General features: G+C 43.3%; 1 protein-coding gene across 2 annotated transcripts in view; it reads right to left on the bottom strand.

Moving 5' to 3' along the window:
- The window catches only part of FHL5 (four and a half LIM domains 5), a 176,606-nt gene that overhangs the window by 135,780 nt on the left and 14,972 nt on the right, over positions 1–25,854 (bottom strand). The window contains exon 2 of one of the 2 annotated variants that reach the window (XM_069235526.1): positions 24,197–24,525. The exons of the other annotated variant lie outside the window; for it this stretch is intronic. The gene's annotated coding sequence lies outside the window, so the exon portion shown is untranslated. The remainder of the gene's footprint in view (positions 1–24,196; positions 24,526–25,854) is intronic. 2 annotated transcript variants of the gene reach the window in all.

Below are 25,854 nucleotides of genomic sequence, written 5' to 3'. Positions count from 1 at the left end.
TCCGTATTACGATTCCATAATATCCTATGGAAATCACAATACGGCGGACAGGATAGCTGGTACGTTTGTGCTGGAGTAAACCATCTACCAAACTCCAAATCAGGTCCACTAGACTAATGCGCCCAATGCAGGGGCCTGTGTTTGATCTCATGTCCAGAGGCTCAGATCCTGGCAGGCCCACTCAGTTTCTCATCTTTCTGAGGTCGATAAAATGAGCACTGTTCAGTTGGGTAACAAACATCTGTAGGTCAGTGCCAAGTGCACATTACGTTACGTTACGCTACTGTCTAAACTCTTTTGGAAAACCTTTTTAAAACTATACTAATTTTAATTCAGTGCTCCTTCTGCCTTCTCTAGCTTAAAGGTCACTTATCAACCTCATCTTTTCGCTGAAAAAAATCCTTGTGTTTTTTTAAGTCATCAATAGCAAGTGAGGCTGTGTTCATCTCTGTTATGTACAAGAATTGAATAGCTGTAGATGGAATTCAGTGCTTTGAGCTTGCTATATTTCTTAGCGGCATTCAACGTTGCTTTGCATCACATCCCACATCAACATCTCTCTGACTTTCACATAAAGGGTACATAACTCGCCTGAATTAAATACCTTTTATCTGAGAAAACTAAAGCAGTTCATTTGGTTGCTTTTGTCTCAGTCCCGCGCCAGTCCTCTCGAGTGTGCCACGGGGCTTTATACTCAGACCAGCTGCTTCACGGGACTCTCCTTTTTTATGTATGCGGACGTCCTTCAGGTGCTGTTTTGGACATAGAGGACCCGAAAACCTCAGCACTTCACTGAGCATCAGAGCCAGAACACTGGTGGATACATGTACATTAACTTAAATGAAATCTTTCCAAGTCAGAGTTTTTGTGACACAGAATGATGTTTCCTACTGGAACTCAGCCTTCTACCTGCAGTCGAATGGATGTAGGTAGACCTGTCTTTAACCCCACCAATGCCAGCTATTATCAAAGCCTGTTTTTTCGTCTTAGACTTTTTCAGTGAATTTTACCCTATTTGAATCTTTCGCATAATGATAATCTCTGCTTTTGTGCAAAACCAAATCAGCCGCATTCTCTAAATTCTGACGCAAATATTAACAACATTCGAGGACATTGTGCGTCATCATCGTTTTCACCTCAAAGGTTTGCCAATTGGCTATCAAGTAGCAGGAGGATTCATCAGTCACAATCATGTTACCATATATTCTATCTTCTGATATTTCCTAAAAGGTAACCCGCCATCTTTATTTGATACAGAATCTCTTGGATGTTGTATGCTTGTCTGAGAGCTAAATCATAACAAGCATTTGTCATATTCTATGTTTTATTTTAAATGTAGTACTTTCCTTATACCCACTTTATTGCACTTATTTTGGTTTTTCCAATAATTTCGATTTTATTTCCAAAATAACCACGACTATATGAACACAAGACTCACTTTCGATGGATTAAGAACCTTGTTCAAATTATCCAGTACTACTAGTAAAAACAAAGTCAAACAAACTGTTCTTACGATTTCGGAAGTCTGGAACAAGTAAAGACACGATGTCCTCTAGTGATCTACAGTTAGCTTTAAGCTATTAGCTCTTCCGACATGATGTGGAGGGAAGGGCACTATTTCCAGAAATAGCATTGTTGGAAATGGCCGTCCCTGCAGGGTTATTCCCAGACTTTTTTGTCTTTACCTCCTGTTTTGTTGTATCTTTTTGTTGGCATTAGGACTTTGAGCATTTCACCACTGCTGATCAGTGCTAAAGTGCATGTGCTTCTTCCTCTAAAACATGGTAACATTGGTGTCTCCAAAATTGGCATAATTAATTTACCTACAAGTCCCTTGTAGAGTGGCATAGCATATACCCAGGGCATGCACATTAAATGGTACTTTTGGGCCTGCAGTCTAACTGCCAACCTGACTTGGAATTTCAAACTTCTGCCAAGCCTTAATCTCCCCTTTTCTTACATTTAAGTCACCCGTAATGTAGGCCCTAGGTAGCCCATAGGGCAGGGTGCCGTATAAGCAAAAGGCAGGGCATATACTTTTAAGTTCTCATGTACTGGTAATGAAAAACTCCCCATAGTCGTTTTTCATTACAGTAAGACCTTCCCCTCGCATAGGTCAGCATTGGGAATCCCTTATATTGATTTAAGCTGGAATTCCTGATCTGGGAGGAGTAGCTGCATCATGTTTAGTACCATTGGAATGGTAATAATAAATAGTTTCTCCTGGTAAGGTATGATTTATTATTACTATTTTAGAAATGCCAGTTTTAGAAAGTAGGCATTTCTCTGCACTCAATGCCCTGTGTGCCCATATCCTATCTCCAAAACATGTCTGGTTAGGTTTAGCTGACAGCTACACTTGTCCATTCCCTTCAGACCCCCACAACACAGGATACTCAACTGCAGCCTACATGCATCTGCATACTGTTCGGTTTTCCTGGGGAGGAGGTTGGGAAGGGCTCACACTTACACCTGAGAGGGGTAGTGTCTGGAGTCTATACAAAAGAGCTGATTACCTCCCACTGGTAGTTTGGAGCCAATCCTGTGCACTTCACAAGAACTCTTTCTGTCACCCCACACATCAAAGGCACTTTTTGACGTAAATACTGACCCATGACCCACGACCCACTCAAAACAGTACACTTCTGGGCTCAAGACATGCTGCTGGAGTAAAGACTCCTGTGTTCCCGGATTGCCACTCTGCTAGGACTGACTGCTCTTAGGAACTGCTGCCCTGCTTGGTTGTACCGCCCTGCTGATCTCTGCCCAGTGACCGAAGACTCGACCTCCAAGTCCAAAGTGACTCCAACGGCCCTGCTTTCCCTCACCGCTCGCATCACAACTCTTTGACTTCCACCTGAGTGGTTTTTACCTTGCTTTGCAGCTCTCATCACATCAACCTCACCCGAGCAGCTTCAGACCTTCATTGCCACGCACATCACAACAACTTCACTTGAGTGGCTTCCAACCTGCTTTGCCATTCGCATCACATCAACTTCAACCGAGTGGCTTCTGCCTTGCTTTGCTTCTCTTACTGTATCACCTTCACCAAAGAGGCTTCTCACCTGCTTTACCGCTCACATCACAACCTCACCCAAGTAGCTTTTCCCAAGCTTCCCTGCTCGCAACTCTTCAACTTCACCCAAGTGGCTTCTGCCAAGCTTCGCTGCTTGCAGCTCTTTGACTTTCCCTCGAGCGACTTCTGCAAGCATCGCTGCTCGCAACTCTTCGACTTTCACCTGAGCAGCTCCTGCTCTGCTGCAGTGCTTTCACCTCTTCAACTTCACCCGAGCAGCCTCTTGTTCTACTTTGCCGCTCTCATCACAATGTTTTGACTTTCATCCGGATGGCTTTTGCCCTGCTTCGCTGCTCGCATCTCTTCAACTTTACCTGAGCTGCCTCTTGCCCCGCTTTGCCACTCGTGCCTCTTCAACTTCACTCGAGCTGCTTCTGCACAGCTTTGCCACTCACAACTTGTCAACTTCAAGTCGGGTGACTCTGGCCCAGCATAGTTGCATCCTGCCCCTGGTAGGAGCATGACCATGGACATTGGACACTCATGCTGGGGAATACCCTGCACCATCATTTTGCCATATTTCTCTTTTCTTGCACATTGATCTTACTACCTTTATCCTACAAAGTTTAGTATTTCTCGACTGTATCGAAGTTAAAAGTATTCAGATATACAAGCTTTATTTTTCCATATACCCGTGTGAAATCTTTTTCTGTTGTGTACCTCGCATGATTATTATGTGTGTATACACAAGTACTTTATACATTGCCTCCTAAATTAGGCCTGCCTGCCTGCTCTGCGCCAAGCTACCAGAGGGTAAGCACAAGCTAATTTATGATATGTCATTGACTTGTCCTGACTAGAGCTGTGGTCCCTACTTGGCCAGAGTCGATACCTCTGCCAACAAGTGACCGAGATTCTAACATTGGTGGCAGTGGTGAGATAGGACTTGTGCTTGTGCAATACCACGTAGTGATTCAGTGTACACTTCAACTTCACACTTAGACCTATACTCCTATTCTTACCTGACCTGTACCAACTGGCATTTTTCTTTTAGATTTTTTTCAGTTCTCCCTAATTGGCCTTTTTGGATTTTTTCTGGTAAATTATGTATCGCTCTGGATAAGCTGTACCTGCAGTAGTTGACTTCGAGCTGACCAGGTTAGAATCTTACACTGTGCAGCAGCTTAAGGACTGCTGCAATGACTTTCAAGTGTCTACAGGTGTTTCACCAGGAAGGTGGAAATACAGAAGTCTTTGACGGTCTGGGTAGTGGCATAGGTTGCAGGGAAAGACATCTCATTGGAGGAGAAGGAAGTTCTTGAGGTGGAGGAGGAGGACCTGATCTTGGATTCCCTTGAGGAAGTGGAACCACCTGTGGAAAGGGCTAAAAGTTTGCCAGAAGCAATAGTGGTTTCTATACCTGGGAGCAGTGTCTATTCCAGAAACCTGTCACCAGAGGAATTGGTGGACAGGAGGAAGGGAAAGAAACTCCGGTTAGAATTTGCCAGTTTGGAGCAAGCCTGTGAGGAGAAAAAACTGGCTCTTGAGGAGAAAAAAATTGGCACATGAGCTCAGTTTGAGAGAGCTAGACATAAGAGCCCTGTGTTCGAAATGGGTTGGTTGGCAGTCAGGTAAACCCCCTGTCCAAGCAATAACCCTCACTCTAGTCCAGGGTAAAGGAGAATCCGTTGGTAGCTTGGCACGAGCAGGCAGGTTTAACTCAGAAGCAATGTGTAAAGTATTTGTACCAACACACACAGTAATACAGTGAATTACTACAAAATGACACAAAATAGGTTTAGAAAAATAGTAAATATTTTATCTAAATAAACAAGACCAAATACAATAAAAATACACAATACACTGTTAAAAATATGATTTTAGCACTTCAAACACAAAAATAGTGCCTAGAAGCACAAAGGCTGCAATTTGATGTTAAGCGACATAGTGAGTGAGTCGTTTCCTACAATGCGATGGCACTGGCACTGTTTATGGAGCTGTACGACCCCCAGGTACAGTACCTTTGCAAACAAGTAGCAAACAGACCGGTGCATGGAGTCAGGGAGCTAGGCATCACTGGATCCAATGCAGTGCCGGTTCTGGTGCTAAGGGGCAGAAGAGCAGAGGTGTCATGCAGCGGCATCAGGTCCTAACTTCAAGCGGTGAAGGTGAGGCAGCTTCAGCTGCGAGGTGTCAGTCTCTTGGTTCTGGCAGATACAAAGTCCGGTGAAGTCAGGAGGCTGCGGTGCAACTTCACTGGGTCACGATGAGATCACGTCGGGTGCTGTGATAGCGTCGGGTGTCACAGACGTTGGACTTACGACACTCCGATCTCTGTGAATTCATGCGGGGTCAGCGGCTGCAGTGATGCGGTCTGCGGAGTCAGCGCGCTTCTGTGAGCTCCATGGCTTGAGGTGCAGGTGGTGGCATGGGTCCATGCAGCGGCATCCTTACTGAAGATGCACAGCATCATCCGGCGTCATTAGACAGGATTTTACCAGAAATTCACTTCCAGTGGCCAAGGAACTGCAATGGCCCCCTGGCAAGCTAGAATCCACAGCATGCAAACTCAAAACTGGATGGTGAAGCCTTTGCTGTCCCTGAGGCTTCAAAACAGGAGTTAAGCTCTACTCCAAGCCCTTGGAGATACCTCTCAAGCAGGAATGCAAAAAAAAGTCCAGTCTTTGTCCCCTTGCACAGGCAGAAGCGGCAACTGCAGGATACCCCAACACAGCACAGTCACAGTCCAGGACAGCACTTCTCCTCAGCCCTTCACCTCTTCTCCAGGCAGAGGTTCCTCTTGAATCCTTGAAGTCGTCTAATTTTCAGGGGTTTGGGGTTCAATACTAATACCCCTTTCTGCCTTTGAAGTTGCCCAACTTCAAAGAAAAGTCTCTGTTGTTCACAAGATCCTGCCTTGCCCAGTCCAGGTCCAAGAACACACACCAGGCAGCTGGAGACTGCATTGGGTGAGGGCAGGCGCAGCCCTTTAGGTGTGAGTGACTACTCCTCCCTCCACTCTAGCACAGATGGCTCATCAGGATATGCAGGCTACACCCCAGCTCCCTCTGTGTCACTGTTTAGAGGAGAGGTGCACACAGTACAACTGTCAAACTGACCCAGACAGGGAATCCACAAACAAGCAGAGTCTCTGAAGGGTTTAAGCAAGAAAATGCCTAATTTCTAAAAGTAGCATTTTCAAACAATCTAAAAAACAACTTCACTAAAAGATGTATTGTGAGTTCAGTGCCTCCAAACTCCATATTTCTATCCGCTCTCAAAGGGAATCTGAACTTTAATAATATTTAAAGGCAGCCCCCATGTTAACCTATGAGAGAGATAGGCCTGTCACAGTGAAAACTGAATTTAGCAGTATTTCACTATTAGGACATGTAAAGCACATCAGTACATGCCCCACCTTTAACATATACTGCACCCTGCCCTTGGGGCTACCTAGGGCCCACCTTAGGGGTGCCTTACATGTATAAAAAGGGAAGGTTTAGGCCTGGAAAGTGGGTATACTTGCCAAGTCGAACTGGCAGTTTAAAACTGCACACACACAGACACTGCAGTGGCGGGTCTGAGACATGTTTACAGGGCTAATCATGTCGGTGGCACAACAAGTGCTGCAGGCCCATTTGTAGCATTTGATTTACAGGCCCTGGACACCTCTAGTGCAATTTACTAGGGGCTTACTGGTAAATCAAATTTGCCAATCATGGAAAAGCCAATTACACATACATTTTACAAAGGAGCACCTGAACTTAGACTGGTTGGTTGGCAGTGGTGAAGTGCTCAGAGTATCAAAAACAGCAAAAGCAGAGTCTAGCACACATCATCAACCTGGGAAGCAGAGGCTAAAAGCTGGGGTAGACCACACCAAGGATGCCAAGTCTAACACGTGTCCCCCCCAGCTGAAAGTGGGGAGAAACTACCAACCTCATGGGAGTTCTCATCACTAAGGCGGAAGAATCTGGACAAACCATCAGCATTTGCGTGTTCTGTGCCAGGGTGGTGTTCCAGCATAGAGACCAACCCCCTTTAGGGAAATGGACCACCTTGACAGTTTTGGATTCTCACCCCTCATCTGCATTAACCATCTGAGGGGCCTGTGGTCTGTATGAACCCGGAAGGGAGTCCCAAACAAGTAGGGTCTTAGCTTCTTCAGTGCCCAGACCACAGCAAAAGCTTCATGCTCTATTGCACTCCACCTACATTCCCTGGGAAGTAACCTCCTGCTAATGAAGGCTACAGGTTGATCTAGGCCCTCTTCATTTAGCTGTGATAACACTGATCCTATACCATGCTCTGAAGCATCAGTTTGCACAACAAACTCCTTGATGAAATCAAGTGCCTTCAGCACAGGTGCTGTGCACAAGGCTGCCTTCAGCGCATCAAAAGCTATCTGGCAAGACTCCATCCAGATCACCTTTTTTGGTTGCTTCTTGGAGGTCAACTCATTCAAGGAAGCAACAATGGTGCCATACTCCTTGACAAACCTCCTATAATTGCTAGTGAGACCTAAAAAGGGCTCACCTCTGTCTGGGTCTTGGGAGGCTCCCAGGGCCAGAATAGTGTCAATCTTGGCCTGTAGGGGTGCCACCTGGCCACTCCCCACTTGGTGTCCCATGTACACCACAGAACCCTGCCCTATTTGGCACTTACATGCCTTAATAGTGAGGCCTATCTTTTGCAGGGCCTCCATCACTTTGCATAGGTGCTGCAAGTGTTTCTCCCAAGTAGAACATAACAAAGCAATGTCATCCAGGTAGGCTGCATCCAGTCCAGCCAACACCTGGTTGGCCAACCTCTGAAAGGTGGCAGGGGCATTTTTTATCCCAAAGGGCATTACTTTAAACTGGTATTGACCATTTGGGGTAGAAAATACTGACCTCTCCTTGGCCCCCTCAGTTAAGTCAATCTGCCAATCTCCAGATGTCAAGTCAAAGGTGCTAAGGTATTTAGGAGCTCCTAATGATCAATACGCTCATCAGCTCGGGGTGGGGTGCACACCAGTTTTAGTGGCTGCACTGAGACCCTGGTAATCCACACAGAACCGGAGTTATGGTGTGGCACCAGGAGCAGCAGCCTGTGGGACCAAGACTACTGGGCTGGCCCAAGGACTACTGGAAAACTCAATTATCCCTAGGGTTAACATCTATGATACCTCACCTTTGATGATAGCCCTGACCTTATCAGTCACTCTGTAAACCTTCTGTTTAACAGGTGGACTGTCCCCAGTGTCCAAATCATGTGTACACAAGTATGTGACCCCTGGGATCAAGGAGAACATGGAGGCAAACTGACCAAGCACCTGGCGACAGTTCCTCTGTTGTTCTGAGGGCAATAAGGGGGAGAGTGTCACACTCTCCACAGACCCATTCTTGTCACCAGCAGACAGAAGGTCAAGAAGAGACATAGGGCCACATGTAGCAAAGTCTGATATTGCGACTCGGAAATTGCGAGTCGGTGCGACTCGCAATTTCCGAGTCGCAATATCGGATGCAGAACGGTGTCTCAGACACCGTCTGCGACTCGCTATGGGGTCGCAAAGACCCACCTCATCAATATTAATGAGGTGGGTCGCATTTTGCGACCCCATTTTGCGACCCCATAGCAAGTCCCTGCACTCACAGGGATGGTGGCCTGCTGAAGTCAGCAGACCTCCATGTCTGTGACTGCTTTTTAAATAAAGCAGTTATTTTTTTCATTTTGCAGCCCGTTTTCCTTAAAGGAAAACGAATTGCAAAATGAAAAAACTTCCGAAACCATTTGGTTTCATTTTTTCAGAGTAGGCAGTGGTCCATAGGACCACTTCCTGCTCTGAAAAAATATTTTTGGCGACATTCACAAAGGGGATGGGGTCCCATGGGGACCCCTTCCCTTTTGCGAATGAGTTACCTCCAGTGTGACACTGGTGGTAACTGCGAGTTGCTTTGCGACCGCATTCGCGGTCACAAAGCAATTCTGAATTGCGATGCGAGTCACAAATAGGAAGGGAACACCCCTTCCTATTTGCGAGTCGCATTCACAAATTGCGAGTCGGTACCAACTCGCAATTTGTGAATGAGCATCGCGTTAGGCTGTTTGTATGGCGCAAACTGCGATTTTTGCAGTTTGCACCATGCAAACTGCTACCTACATCTGGCCCTTACTCTCTTCCTCCAACCTATCATCTTTTGCTAGGAGGATTGTCAATTCAGTTCACTCAAAGTGCAGTTTGAGGCCGTTCACGTGCAAAACCTCAAGGGGTTCCTGGGAGTCTGCAAGTTCACCAGGTAGGTGACTTAGCTCTTGCGCTCCATCACCTCAAATGGTCCAGTCCACTTGTCCTGGAGCACCGTAGGCTCCACTGGTGCCATCACCTGCACTCTCCGGCCAGACCGAAACTTGACCAGAGTGGCATTCTGGCACAAAGGCTGCAATTTGATGTTAAGATGCATCATGATGGAGTCGTTTCCTACAATGTGATGCCACTGGCACCGTTTACGGAGTTGTGTGAGTAGAAAACAGGCCCGTGCATGGAGTCAGGGAGTGAGGCGTCACTGGATCCAATGTGGAGTCGGTTCCGGTGCTGTGGGCAGAGGAGCAGAGGCATCGCACAGTGGCGTCAGATCCTTACTGCAGAGCAGTGGAGGTGAGGCGGCATCAGTTGCGAGGTGTCGGTCCCTTGGTTACAGCAGATACAAAGTCCGGTGAAGTCAGGAGGCTACGGTGCAACCTCACAGGTTAGCGATGATGTTACAGGGCCGCAGGATGTCGGACTTACGCACTCCAATCTCTGCGAATTCGTGCAGGGTCAGCGGCTGCTGTGACAAAAGAATTTGTACATTGAAGACCAGTTTGGGAGTACAAAAAGTTCTTTGCAGGAATAATTTCACATCCCGGTTCACAAAATTAGTGCCGGTAGAATTGTACCCTAAATAAACCATCAAGGTGGTAGCAGCAGTAACAGGGGACAGGATTGTGGGAATTCCAAGAATGATGCATATTACAGTGCATTTCAACAATTCAGTAAATTTATGTGCATTTACAAACAATTAGCTGGTAGTTCCCTTGCCCACCCAAAAACATGCAAATGTACTCCTGTCAAAAGTAAAAGTGTTGAAAGAGGGACTTAAAGCCCACATGTTTAATATAGGTGTAAGAGCAGAGGTTTAATCACAAGGCAAACATTTTGTCACAACCACTATGTGAGTCAGTGTCCAAACTTAACAGCCCACTCATACCTCACCTCACCAGCTGGACTCCCCGGTAACCTTGAGTGTCACTCAAAATCAAATGATAAACCACCCAGAAATGAAAAACGTGTCTGTGGCTTTCACACAAGTTTAATTTATTTTTCATAATGGGCTAGCTTCCCTTGTCTCCCCCAACCCACTGGTGCAGTCTAAAGTAATGCACAGGACACTTTCGGTGACTTGAACCTCTCAAAGGTGAGATCCACTGTTACCATACACAGCATCCTCCTACAGCAGGCACTAGATAATAAAAAAAATCTCAGACCACTACAACTCCCTGGCTACCTCATTAAAATCTACCCATCACACAACCTTCACTCCCAAGTCCCATGTTCCTTGTTACATCATCTATCCCAGGCCAACATGCTCCAATCACAGAAGAAGCCAAGAATCCATGGACAGGATAAATAAAAACAAAACACAAATAGGAAATGTTGGAAATCCATGGCAGGGTCATTGAATGACTAGCCTGTTGTGCTTCTGGTTATGGCACTGGAATCCATCCTTTTAGGAAACCACAATTGGACACAGGACTCCATAAAACTTCGGACTCAGTGTTCTGAATGCCTCCTTAACAGTGAGAAAGATTGCTGACACTTGAGTGCCACCATCTTTGTACTCTCATGTAACACCCTGTCAAAAGGCCAGGGATCATGCAAAATAAAGATGGTATGGAGTTGATATACTATTTTCTTGAGATTTCACATACACCTTACCCACAGGATGAAGATAGAGGCTGAAGATATAATTCCAGACTTCTGACAAATAGTAAAGACGTTTTTAATGTATTTCAGCTTGGAGAGGTATGATGGCTGGTATTACAGTGTGGATTCTTCTCTGGAGACATGCTAAGTGCTATGTTTGAGAACATTTGAAGTAGCTGGGTTTATCTACCACCTCACAGCACCACATTAATAACCAATCTACTTTGTTCTATTTATGGGATATACAAAATGTAGGCTTCTATGGAGAATCTTTACCTTTCACCTGACAGAATGGCTGCAAGGTGCATTTTGGAACTACTGGATTGTCCTTTATGAAGTTTGGGGGGTGAAGAGGATGTAGTGTTCTCCCCAGTCTGGGAGCATGTAAATAATCACAGGACTTTTTATTCTTCAACATACAATCATACACTGCACTCTGGTCATGTCATAACCGTTAATCACCACACCTTAACACCTCCCAGGAGTTATGTAATTCCTCTATTGAGTCTGCCTAGAACTACAAGGGAACTGGAGCACATAGTCTGACAACACTACATCTTCCCACTGTTAAATAAAAAGTATAAACAAGTTACATTATATTTCTTCAATGAGTCATTGAGGCGCTCACACTAGATGCCAGATTGAGTGGCTTGATTGTGCACCAATGGCACCGGATCGGATGGATGATCTGGACTGTTAGGGGGGGTCACCTCATTCATAATTGCAGGAGCTGACAAACGTCAAGGTATGTGCTTAAAATGTGAGTCCCGTGTGGTGAACTGTATGGAATGATGCACCGTGAACATGTGTCCTTTGCATGTCACCTCCCTCAGAGGATCAACAGCAAACAGAGTGTCTGTTTTCCGCTTTCATTTCTGTTTGACCAGTCAAGTTCAACAAAGACTGTTCCCTGAGCTCATTGACACTGATTGGCATATGTTTTCATTTTGCACTTTCAAAACCTTATCAGCATTCAAAAGTCGGTCAGCGGTCCACCTTGGCAATTTGGTTCTGATTGCTCTCCCAAATAGCAAGGAGGTAGGACTCACCGGTTGTCGAGTGAGGAGTTGAATAATAAGCACGGAAGGCTTGACACAACTTACCCTTTTGTTTCATATCGACGAAGGGTCTGTGATAGGGTTTTCCACTTCTTTGAAGGCTGAATATAGGCTGGAATGGAACTTTGACTCCATACATGCCAACTTGGAATTGCTTCTTATCAATTTGGGCACACGGGCACACACAAGCAGTTTGCTGTCTCATTTCAAGCTCTCAGGGAGAGCAGTTTCTGTTCTTCAGGACACGTATTCCACCTTCATCACCAGTTGTAGTGTCCTCCCCAGGTCAGGAACAAGTAGATGACAACACCATGCATGGAGCTTTATCAAAGACGTCTTTGTTCCTCAGTATACAATCACACCCTGATCATGTCATAACTGTTAATCACCATAACTTCATAACTGTTAATCACCATAACTTGACACCTCCCAACAAGTTATGTAATTCCTCTTTTGCGTCTGGCTAGAACTGCAAGGGTCTTAGCGCACATAGGGCCAGATTTATGTTGGCCTTGCGCTGTTTCAATGCCACATTAGCGTCATTTTTTTTACAGTAAAGTGGCGTTGGAAAAGGACAAACACCGCACCATATTTACAAAGTAGCGCAATGCTTGTATTGCGCCACTTTGTAACCCCTTGTGGTTCTAAAAATTCTGGACCCATGTAATTTACTTTGCCACAGCAGTACGATTTTAGTATCAAAAGACCGATACGCCATTTTCGTCCTGCACTCGTGGCTCCCATTTTATACACAGCAGCCATTTTTAAAAGTTGCCCTCACATAGGCTTATAATACAGTCAGATTTGATTCCAAGGACACGTACACCTTGATTGACTTTTCTCTGACCTGGACAAGCTGGAACCATTGCCTCATTTGCATTGAAACACAGTCTCCTGAGAACATACAAACCGTGCTGTTGTACTTCTAGGACGCTTGTTACTTGGTTGCAGCCAATAAATTCGATCTTTGACTTCGCCTAGAAGACTCTGAGTTTCTGTGGTCTGAATCAGGAAAGTACCCGAGGTCTTTGGGTGTACCCTGGCACCACTGGGTTACCGGATCAGTACCGGTTCTGAAAAACCCAGTACCTCACCCTTGCACCACATTATGTCTGTGACAGGCATATTGTAGGCAAGGATGGCATTCTGGTTCTAGGTGGGGCGAAAAATGGGGCAAAGGAATCTATGGGATTCCTTTGTGTCATTTTCATCGGCATTTTTTAACACCTGCTAAGTGCAGGCATTAAAAAGAGGTTCCCATTGATTACAATGGACCTTTGGGTACTTTGCAGGATTAGCGTAAAAAATTATAACTCCAGTCACCCTAACTACCACCATGGTGTGCACTACCGTGGTGGCTTTAGGGGGCGCTAAGGGGTGCAAGAAAAGTTGTGCTGCACTAGGTGGAGCGCCACTTTTCTTAAATCTGCCCCATAGACTCATGGCACTACAAGTGAGAGCATACTTCATAGGTTAGTCACCTGTTCTATACTGAACACTCTTTGAAATTAAGTTTATACTAAATTAGTGATATCTGTAAGGAGTGTTTTGTCCCTAATTGTCGTAATATGTCACTTAACATTCAGTTTTCCTTAGCAGTGGCCAGACCTACCCTGGGTAAGTTTTTAATTAAACAGACTCTCCCCACCAGTTCACCCTGGTATAAACATTTACTTTAATGTCAGTTCATTAGACAACCACTGTCAACAAGTCAACATAGCAACTGTAGAATTGCTCGTCTGTGGAAAGCGCTATGTGAGGTTTTAAACTGAACAGGTTAATCTGATGACTCTCCTATGATTGTCATTGTCCGTTTTCACCAATTCAATTAGCACTATTTTATTTTTATGTATGCCTTATTTTGTCTTAAGCCCTAGTTCTCTCCTGTATTCTTATTTTTGCTGAAATGTAAAATAATCATCAATTTTGAACTAGCACTAGAAGGGCCTGCCACAAAAGGCCACCGGCTGTACTTATGATGCAGTATTCCAGGTAAAACCAGCAGAGAGCCTACAAGGTCAAGCGCAAGGCTTGGTCAGACCCTATGCCGGCAAGAGTAAGGCATCTGGCATAGTCCAGATGGAGACTGCCTGCACTGAAGTATGGACCCAGGGTAGGACACATGCCAATGTGCAGTTCAGAGCAGCATAAGAGTCTCCCTTCTTGACAGCAGCTTCTATTTGGAGCTGCTGTTGGGCCGCTACAGTCACAACATAGTGCCAACTGAAATCCCTCTTCCTCGCACTGGAGGGACTGGAGTGCATTACACAAAAATGAATCCTCCATATGTACAACCACAAAAGAAGAGACACCAGTCAACTGCACCACATGCAGTGGGCTTGTTCACACTACTAGTCATCCTGCTTCTCTGGTGCTGGTCAGCCAGCGCAAGACTGGTTGTTGCAGGGTTGTGCTCAGATAGGCTGTCCAAAGAAGAGGGTTTTCAATGATCCCACCATAGTTGCAGAGGTTGTGAGTGAGTTGAAAATGTATAATAAATTCAGAGATGCACTGGCCAGGGGGCCTCAAATTATGCTAGCCCGAGGCCCCTAAAATCCTTAGGATGTACCTGCAGAAGAGACTCACAAGTCTTAGAGTGTCTTAGCATTAACATTGCAAGCCTTTGCAGGAACCACTAAACATGAATATGTGTTATCTATGAACAATCAGATTGCTATGAACAATCACAATTGCTATACTCACTCACATATATTTATTTAATATTTTAAATACTGGTTTATTTTAACACACATACCATAATCCAGCACAAACTTTCAGAAAAAGGCATCCTGTCTTGCCATAAAGTTTTCATGAGTAACCAAGCTACCTAATGCAAAAGATAATACAAACATGCATTGGCAAAGTCAATAGGTGTCAAAGCCAGTAGGTCTTGCCTATGATTTTTAGCAATGCTGTACAGCATTCCTGATGCTGTGCAGCATGACTAAAGATTAACCAAAAAAAGGCTCTGCCTCATTTTGTGGATGCGTGCAATACACTTGCACACTCCTACAAAATAAAGCAGGTGCTTTTTTGTCTTTTTAGTTGCCAATCTGAGTTTGATTGGTAAATTAAAAAATGAAAAAACTTATTGAGAAATATTTTTTTTCTTTTTTATAGCGGGTCAAGGGAAGTAACACAGCAGGTACAGGTGGGGAACGAAGCAATACAGGAGGAAAGCAAAATAGGGGTAGAAACAATGTTGAGGGTGGGAGATTGAAGCAACATGGAGGGTGTGGTTGGGGGAAGCAACACTGCAAGAGAGAGGAATGTGGAACCCATTTCGAAAGATGAGCATAATGCTACAATATCACTGAAGTTAACGTCTTATTATGCCTCTCCAAATCAATCCTAGATATTATTTCAAAGAAAATGTATCCTAATTTGCCCATAACCCACGTTATGTAAAAGAATTACTTTATAAAGCAACATGTCATGTTGGTCACTGTATGAGCTTCTTAATCCATAAAATATTGTTCTAACTGGGTCACGTTTGTTAATGGATACAGTGGTTGGATTTCCATCCAACAAAAGAAATATTGAATGCCGTGGAGAAGCCAACCCATTAATGGCTATGGATAGCTCCCCTCTCTGCTATTCAAGTTACATTTGTAGTCGAGAGATGTGGTCTAGCCTGAATATACAACCAACAGTTTTCTGGGAAAGAAGAGATCACAAGTCAAATTTTGAAATGGCTACCTGCACCTAAATACATTGAATAAATACACCTAAGTCAAATGTTTAGTTAGGGAAGAAAACTAAAGTGACATAGTAGTATAAAAATGACTTGACTTCAATTCTGTGTTTCTTTATACTGACTTTCTAGAAATTCATTTAATTTCAATTTTCATTCAGAAGAGTTCACATTTTTGACAAACAGAAGTACTTCAATTTACACTCAAGTTTAGTGTATTAGCTGTAATCACTCAAAGAATTGTTTTCTTTTTCCTGGCTGGGATTACCAATCATCACATCTTTAAGTTTGCATGCACCCTTTACATCATGGAGAACTTATTACACTTTATTATAATGGTTCAAACTGACTGTGATCTGTCCAACTATCTGGCCAAAGATGTTGTGATCAAAACTGCTATGTATTTTCATTGAATGTACAAATCCCCTTTAGCATGACTTGAGCAAGTTTATGTATATTCTTGATTTTCTCTTGTCTCTTGTCTCTGTGGTCATTTGTGTGGAGGTGTAGGGTTTCTACAAACAACTAATTGAGGAAATACACACTTTGAGAGAATACTTTCCAGTTGACTCACATCAAAAAAGTTGCCTTTTGACCCATATTTGTAGTATGTTGGTACCTGAGTGTGCCATGGCTCTTGTATACGCCCTATTGCATTTTAAAACCTCTGCCATTAAACGAAATACTTCTGCAGGGAAAAAAAGAGTTTAAAAAAAATAGTAATTACAAATTAAGGGCAATATTTCTAATTTTTTCAGGCAATGCAGCAAGACACCTTTCTGTGCTGCATGAAAGGGAGAGGGCAGGAATGCACCATATGTTTCAAGATATGGTGCATTCCTGCTCTCTCCTTGAGTTGGAGCACTTTTGGCTGCCTAGTGCCAACACAGGCACCCTTGCAGAGTTGTTTTTTTGTAGGAATGGATACCTTCCTGCACCCAAACAATTCTTTGAGGCTCTTTCTCTATCTATGGGTGCTAGAAACAAGAAAACAAGGCGAAATTAAGATATTTTGACTCGCTCCTGGGAAAGCGTAGCATTTTGACACATACCCAAGTCTACAACTCATAATAAATCTGGGAATGCATCAAAATATTCTAAGTTTTACATGTCCTGGTAGTGAAAAACTCTTAAATTCTTAAATTCACTTTTCAATAAATAAATACTGCGATTGATTGGTGGACCCATGACCATCACAGTGACTCCAAGGGTTAGTTGGATGGCCTCCTGATCAAATCCTCAGGGACAGAAAAGGCTCCACCTTTCTAGATCCTTGCACTTGGACTTTGCCTGCTGTGGGTCATATACCCTCCAGTGGTGCCACCCCTGTCTAGGAACCCTGGAAGTGGGCCTGAAGGTGCTCTGCCAGCCCACCTGTAGTCCTAGCAGATCCCCTGCAGTGCAATGCATCACCTTGGAGCTCCACATCGGAACCGCAGCTGTGTGATGAATCACTGACGCAAGAACTTGCATAGCAGTCCGCAGCTCCTCAAACCAGCGCTGCATAACACATCCTTAAAGCAGGACCTCTCATCGCAGCCCACAGCTCCTCATAACTGATGTTGCATAATGCATCCTCAACATGGAACTTCGCCACGCTCTGCAACTAGATTTCATGTATTTTGTTTAGCTGGAATAACTTTCCTCATATATCTGGCCTACACTCCCTCATGGTCTGCTTGAATGTGTGGCTTTGTCCCAGATTACCACAGTTGTAGCTTTGTTCTTCAGGCACTATTTTTTCACAATCTTAAAAATTGTATAGCCCTGGTTCTACTGATTGGATTATTGTTGTTTTGGTGTCAAATGTTTTTTTCAAAATTGCCTCTAAGTTAAACCTGAATACTTTTGTGCCAAGCTACCAGAGGGGTAAACATAGTTTAAATCAATAACTTTTGTGCTTAACCATGACAGGGGTTGTTGGTGCTGCTTGAGTAGGGTTAACACCCCACTCAACTAACGACCCAATTTTTCACAACTTTAATTAAAGTTCAAATCATATTTATTATATGGAGATTTTTGCCTTTGTCCATTATTGGAAAAGTAGCTCTGGTGAAGACGTCTATTCTACCATTGTATATTTTTTATTGCACAATGTTCCTATTAAGGTAGCTAAGAAGTTTTTTGAGAAAATCGATACCTTATAATGCTGTTTTAATTGGCATAATGGTTGCCCTTGCTTAAAATTTTGATATTTGCAATTAGATGAAGAGCATGAATATGCATGGATATGAACATCTTTCGCATTATCAATATGCAGCTGTCCTAGACATTATACCCTGGTTGAACAATACTCTTTTGTATGTTGTTTATATACAATTTTAGTGGGGTTGGCAATCACATACAGAGAGTTGAAAAATAAATGGTCATTTAGTCACTCATGGTAGGAGCAACCCCACTATAGCTATAGATTATTCGGAGGGGCCAGATATAGGAAGTTTTAGTTTTTTGCTTAGTGGCTTCTTTATTACACTCCAAAAGTTATAGCTAAATTCTTTCAGTCTCCCCCAAAATGCGGTATTAGATCTCATAAAAAGGAGGATGGGAACTGGCAACATGTTATAGCCATTTGTCCTTTTTTTTATACATTCTGGAACAAGCTATTCTTCTTTAAAGTCCATCTCTTGAACAGACCATGTCCAACAGCAGTTTTTACAAATATGTTTGGTTTAATAAAGAGTTATATTTTTCTCTCGCTGGGATGCAGCAAAAGTTAGTTTTTATTGATATGTTAGTTGCCCGCTCGCTTATTTTGAAGTATTGGAAGGAAAATTAGGTGACTTTGTACAATGGCAATTAAGAGTAACTCAGTTAACTTTCCTTGTACTGACTTATGCAAACGAAAAAAATGAATCAGGTAGTTAAACATAGTAGGATATAGAAACATTGCTGATGAAATTTGAAAGTGCTGTGTAATTTGTTAATTTAGAGAGGCACTACTTTCAACCTATTTAACTGATTCACGCGGTCTTTTTTACACATGTTAATAATTTTGTCATTGTATGAATTGATTGTTTTAGAGAATACTGTCTTAACTCTTCATTATAATTATTTATTTTTATTAACAAGGAACTGTTGATTGACTATAATTGCATATCTGTATCTTTGGATATTACCTACTTAAAACGTTAGAGCTCAACATGTGGAAAAAAATGAACAATTAAACTTAATCCAATGAGTATGTTTTTTTTGTGAACACACTTCAGGATGAAATTAACTTATTTGGTGGAGGCTACGTTCCATGACAAGGTTGCAGGTACGTTTAAAGAGAATTAAGAACAATTTATATTTAAAAGGCTTCCAATGGAGTCAGATGTTGTGCATACTTGTTAGTCTGAGAAAGCTTGCCCTCAGAGGCTGCATTAGTAGCAGGGTCATACTGACTTGCATGATCATCAGTTTGTCATCACTGAAGCAATGTACCATGAGTCATCTCTTAGCTAGGGCGTTTGGCAGTCATTTAGTATACATTTTAAACGAGGGTTGGTGGGATTGTTAACCTGTGGGCAATGAATAAGTTGTATTTGTTGATTAGTCGACTGAGGTAAGTTAGGAATGGAATCATCCTGAATGCGCTGTTGGATGTGTCTATGTGTAAGGGCCCTGATGCTCTTTCGGGCTTGTCTGGTGCTATAGAAAACTGAAGATATAAACAAACCCATGTATGCACCACTTTCAGGAGCTTTCTGATAGGACTACCTGTTAGACATTACTGAATGGTGCACATATACTAAGACAGATGAGCCTCTTGGTGCTGTGTGGTGCCTCTTAGAAAGTCCATAAACTCACATTGCACCCAATTAACTGCTATTAATTGAATCTGCTACAAAGGAAATGAATTAAACATGGTAGAGTTTCCTTGAGAGCACAAGATTAAGGGCCAGATGCACAAAGCTATATAGTGTTTCCAAAGTCTGTGATTCGCTAAATCACAGGATTTGCGACCGCTAAAAGCCCTGAACAAATGTACTAAATCCATTTTTAGAAATACTGTAAAATGTTACCAAACCCCTAAATGGGTTTAGGAAATCATAAGTAATCACTATTTGAAAGGCATGTGTTCAGGGCATCCCGCCAAACACTGATTCTTTATGAATTTTATTAATATTTTGTGACCAAATTCTGGTTATAAAACAGTAATACTTTTCCACCTGCTCAAAGAAGGTGGTAAGACAATCGCAAACAGGAAGGGGACCCCAAGTCATCCCTCCCATTGGAGAATGTTAAGAAAATATTTCTAAGAGGAGGCAGTGGTCCCTTGGACCACTGTCTACTATTCAAAAATGAAAGTTACACTTATTATTTTTATTTTTAAATATCCCATTTTCCTTTAAGGGAAACAACTTGCATTAAAAAAAAGAATGCTTTACTTAAAAGCAATCACGTACATTGTGGTCTGTTGACCTCGGCAGGCCACCATTCCTATGATGGCTGTCATTCATAATGAGTCACAAATTGTGACCTAACTCATTAATGTTCATGAGGTAAGTTACCTTGCGTCCTAGTAGGAATGGCTAATTAAAAAATAAAAGTTTCATAAATTAAGAATAGCGAATACCAAATAGCGATTCAGAAAAAATCAGTATATGGAAATCGCTATTCTTGATGTCCATACATCTGGCTCTAAGTCCACCAGCCAACAGTAACTAATAACTAGCAGATTAACCACTAACCTTTGGTTCCAGGGCAGCATGCAGTTTTTGCGTAAAACACTTCAACACCTCGTCAGGTACATTAAGCACAATATAAATGCAACAACATTTTAATACAATTTACTACATGGCAAAACGACTTCATGGAGACAATATGCTCACTCATGCCAGGTAAAATAATCTCCGTGGGCTCCTTAATTAAAGATGAATTGCATAGGGTATCGTGTGAAATCCTCCTATTTCCTAAAAAGAAAAACTCGGCTAATTGTGCTGTATTAGATTCATGTTATTTATTCTTCTTGGTTACGAAGGTTGTAAAACGTGTGTGAAATTTATCTTCTTGTGGCAAGTATGTAAACCTTGTGAAATTTACTTTTCTACTTTGATGTTGAAAAATGCGATAATCAGTTTCTGAACACTTCAGTCTGTTTACTCAAGCATTTTTGGAGCTTGGAAAGTAGCTTTCATTCCAAAGTGGTGTCTGGGTTTCAGCTATTTGCTCTAAAGCAAAGTGTCACTCCCTAACCATTACAAAAAGTTATTAAAGTTGTTACATTTAAGCCCTTACCAAAGTGGTATCTGGATAAAGTGCCGAAAAGTGTATGTTGCAGCGTATAGCAAATGTAACTGTTTTAATATTTATGTGCATGTCTGGTAATTGTCAGTGTGCTTGGTCGATAATAATGGAACCCTAATTACTGCTTGCATCCGGATAGATTCAAAGTATATAAAGCAGTCCCCCTCACATTCCAATGTGTAAACACCTCATCTGCAGTGCTGTTGCTTCATTGTGATTGGAGTATTGCCATCTTTCAGCCAGGTTTCTCGGAAGAACAGTGCCAGAAGTCGGAATTTAACTCTTAAGATATGCCATAAAGGGAGACATTGTGCAAATACTTTAAGGGCTGTGGATATTGACTTCATTCATTGGCACGTTTTCTATGGATATGTCCATTTTTGCTGAGTCTTCAAAGGAAACAACTACACATTGCACTCTCGGTTTACCTGCTATTGTGCAGAAGTTCACCATAGATTTAATTCACCTAAGTGAATTGTTTTCTATTTTGGTGGTAACATGTGGGACCAAATATGCAGGGGAATATCAATTCTGTTCTTACTTGTTTTATTTAGATACTGCCTCGGTCCGGTGTCTTATTTTGATCAAGTGAACCCATTCCGACAGCAGTGAAGAACCTGGTGGCCGTGGTTGACTTTCCTTTTCCTTACAACAACCAATCCTGGAGCAGCTCTCAAGCTGTTTCTGGTAGTAATGAGCATGAAAGTTGCTCCAGGATTGGTAAGAGAGGCCTAACCCAGCACTCCTTTAGAGACTGGGGGCCTGTGTTGGCTGCAATCCACCCCACTTTAAATAGCTCAGGTTACTGCAGACTGAAACATGCATGTCGGGCTGGCCATTGCAAGATGGCTGGCCAATTCGAAATGCACACTTTGATCTTTAGGTGAGGAGTCATCCCCAGTGCTTGAAATGGAAAAATTAAAGTGCAGGTACTCTGTGCCAGAGTACCTGCTTGTTTCCGAGAAGTGCCGGTACTCTCCAATTAAAAGTATTACGTTTTTCTTGAGATGTGCCGGTACTCTCCCTCTCAAAATAAAAAAGTGCCGGTACTCAGTACCGGACAGTACCGGCCCATTTAAAGCACTGGTCCCTGATGCCAATCAGCAGGAATGCCCCTGGCCCTGCTTTCTCACTTGGGATGCACCAGCAGCGGCGCTTTAAAATAAAATAGTAAGAACCATTTTATTTATATGTTTTCTGCTGCACTGGCAGCAGGTGAGGCGACGCTCCTCTGCCCTAAATGAGGAACCTCCACTGTTAAACACAGTGCATAGTAAAACAGGTGCGCAGTGCACAATCATGAAAAGTGTGTCCATTATGGTTAATGCGCTGCCCACAGGGCAGCAGTGAACTCGTGCTGATGTGGGTAACACACTCGAGTGAAATACAGAGCAGCTGCTTCAAAGACACTCCGTGTTTTAAGGTGCCGATGGAAATCTCCCTGCACTTTCAAGAGGGGAGAAAGATCCTCCAGCAGGCAGGTGCAGTGTGTGGCTGCACCCGCCTGCAAGGGGATGTCTGGAGGTGTCCATGGAATCCCCTTCAGATGTCTGCCTTTAGGATGCACACTGATAGTGCTCCACCTTTTTGTGGCAACTTTAAGTGCACCTCTTAAAGGCATGTTTGCCTCTGTGCCCATGTCTACAATACAGTGTCGGCACAGAGGCAAAATGATTTCCTCATTTGTATGGAGCCACACTCTCATCCTTGTGAGGGAACACCCTCTAATGATAGTGCTGGTGCTACACATGTGCCAGCCCTATCTGTATTACAGAGGGGCTGCACAAGCATCTGCAGCCCCTTCTGTAAATCCAAAGTGCATAGGGGGCATACAAAGTGCACAAGACTGTTGCGCCCCTGGGGCACCCTCTGCTATACAGCCCTTGTTCTGCCTTGCTTCTCCCTGCTCTTTTTCAAAAACTGAGAAAGACTGCAGCCGGAAACAGAAGGACGTCATATTAAATGACGCTCAACAGATTTTTCATTTTTAAGGAAGTTTAGAAAAGTTATACAAACTTTGCTGTTTCTGCAAAACAACAGCATAGACTGACTAGAAAAAGAAATGGAGCAAAACAACACAGTGTCACAATGTGCCTTACGATGGGAAATAGTACCTCATTGAAAATTACCTATTATAATCTGGCCCACATGATTAGAATGGAATTACAAGAGTTAGGTATAGGAGACCTCTTGAACAACCCTGCTCACTGTGAACACTGTGAGAGGCTGTCATCTGGTTTTATGGGCATGTGAGAAGTAAAAGCTGCAGCACAAAAATCATAGTAGCTACAACAACCTAAGAAGTGAATTTATATTTAGTGATGCTAATAAGGAGGAATGCAATTTTATGCATGGAAGGAACCTTAACGTAGCAGACATCAAACCCTGAAACCTTTCCTACTGTTGGCTAACTTAGAATTAGCCCTAGTGGAAACCGGACGGACATCATTATCTGGAGGCATACCTCACCCGAGGACTAGTGCTGATGGCCCCTGTTAATATTGAACCTCTTCTTTTCAAGCCAGGCTGTATTATGCAAAATGGGACATCTACGCTTGTCCTTGTGGGGTAGAATGTAGGTAATGAAAATGGTGATAGTACCAAGGTGCACATATTGTCTCAGCATGCTACTACTCCTGGTAAATTTATCAATATTACAGAACATTGATAAGGATATCTAGACCTTTATCTGGGGTGATACATGTTCAAGATTGAAGAATTCCAAGTTCATGATTCATAGGTGAAAAGGCAGCCTTAGTCTTCCTAGCACTATACATTATTGCAAAGCCTTGCAATTATCGCAATTGACCTTGATGCATCTGACAGGGCATGGATGTTCCTTTCTGGGTTAACATCGAGCGCAATATCACCTCTGGCAGATAGGGACTTCAATTACTCTGCAAAAATGCTACCCCCTCCTCCTTGACATCCAATTCATTGGAACAAACCATGGTGAAATCCTGTCTATGCCCTCAAAATCTATTACAGTTAGATTCCAAACTACGTAAACACTCACCCATCTGGCACAATACTGCTATCTGTGTGGGTGGAAATATCGTACATTGAACCCATGGAAGTTGGCAGGCATTCAAACCCTAGACAACTTATCTGACAGGGCAATATTAAATCCTTTGATGCTCTGCTGGATTAATTTCAACTGCACGCCCTTCGGAAATAGAGTTATGTTCAATTACAACACTACCCATGGGGTAAACTCAGTGTGTCACCTTGAACCTTACAGTGTCACAATTCACCTTACTCTTACTGCCTCTGTCAGATGTAGGTGGAGTACGGCTTCGGATCTTGCACATCCTGGTCTGGCCAAGATAGGAGCGACCCCTTCTGGTAGCCACAGTGCTGCTGGCAAGATGGAAGTCAAAGCAGTCTCTGCCCTCCAGTAGGAGCTCCAGAGGAAAAATCCACAGGGAACAAACCTCCAGGAAGGAGCTCCAGAGAATCAGAAAAGGCACAGCAGAACTCAGGACTCCAAGAACTAGAACATCAGGAAGATGCAGGAAAAGTCAGGCAGGAACGATCCACAGAAGGAACAAACAGGAGTGAGGACCACCACCAACCAGGAGTGCTGCAACGCAAAGAAGAAAGAAACTCAAGCCCCTTATGTACCAGGAAACAGGAAGTGAACAAACAGGAAAAAGGAAAAGCACCATATTAAATTGGGAAAATGTCACAGGACGAAATAGGAGAAATGCCAACTTAGAAAGGAACTAGTAAAAGGAAAGAACAGTGCATGCTGGGATAAACAAGCATCGTGGGACAAGGAAAGCGTGGCCCCCATGTCCAAAAGGAAGGACAGCCGAAAACCAAGAAAACAGATAAGTATTATATATGCATCGCGGGGGCCACCCGTGATTCAAAAACAGAGCATGCTGTGACCGCGGCAAGATCTGCTGCCCAACCCTGTGCCGTCTGACCTCACTGCTGCGCAAGAAATGGATGCTGTGGGCAGACACACGTCCTGCGGCAGGCCTAATGTGCCGAAAATCAGACTGCGTGCTAGGCTGATAATAGACTTTAAAAAATTGAATGCAGCTAGCCTGCAGCCCTATTCAAAGTGCTGGACATGTAACCAAGAGGATTACGATATTACCCACATTCTCCTTGACTGCCCACTTGTGCTGGGACTATGATAGGGAATACATTTCAAAATACAGCTTCCTCTATCACAACAGCTGATCATGTTCCACAAAGTAACTGTTTTTCCTTCTCTAAATACCTATGAATGGTGCCTGCACCCCACGGTGGTAACCGCAGCTAGGTTCTGCATCCTGCGCCACTAGTGGCCATCACACATGCCCACTAATGACAAGTGGGTGGTTTAGATGTACAAACACCCTAACATGAGTTGTTTATCTATACAGTAGAATGGAAGTGGAAGTCTATCTAAAGATGTGCTCTCCCTTTCTGGATTTCAACACGTGAGGACAATGCCAGGCAGATGATGAGGCCAGAGTGACCACTGCCATGCTTGCGGCATTCCCCCCCTCATCTGCCTTTGTCTCCCTGTGCAGGTCACCCCGACCACTTCTCTCATATGATCTTTATTCGGTGCTGTGGCTGGACTGAAGTACATTAGTGCATTGGTCATGTAATCTTGCTGTCAGTCGTAATCTCTGCCTCCCATTTCTTTCACTGATCTCATATTCCTGTTTACACATGATGTCTTGGTAAAGATATGTGATGTTTCCATTTCTCTCATGTGATTTTATTGCACTTCTATGCATAGCATGTGATGTTGTGCTGATTGTACTCCACTGCTGCTCATTGATCTGCACTGTTGTTTGTTTGTATATCTGACCACTGTTGTCAAGGTGCCTATGGGGCATATTTATGTAAAAGTGGCGCATCAGTCATGATATGTCACTTTTCTATCACCCCATTGCATACCCCTGCC

Source organism: Pleurodeles waltl, chromosome 5 (assembly GCF_031143425.1).
Source record: "Pleurodeles waltl isolate 20211129_DDA chromosome 5, aPleWal1.hap1.20221129, whole genome shotgun sequence".
Classification (NCBI taxonomy): Eukaryota; Metazoa; Chordata; class Amphibia; order Caudata; family Salamandridae; genus Pleurodeles; species Pleurodeles waltl.
The sequence above is the reverse complement of the archived record's forward strand: the minus strand, read 5'-3'. Positions and strand labels throughout refer to the sequence as shown.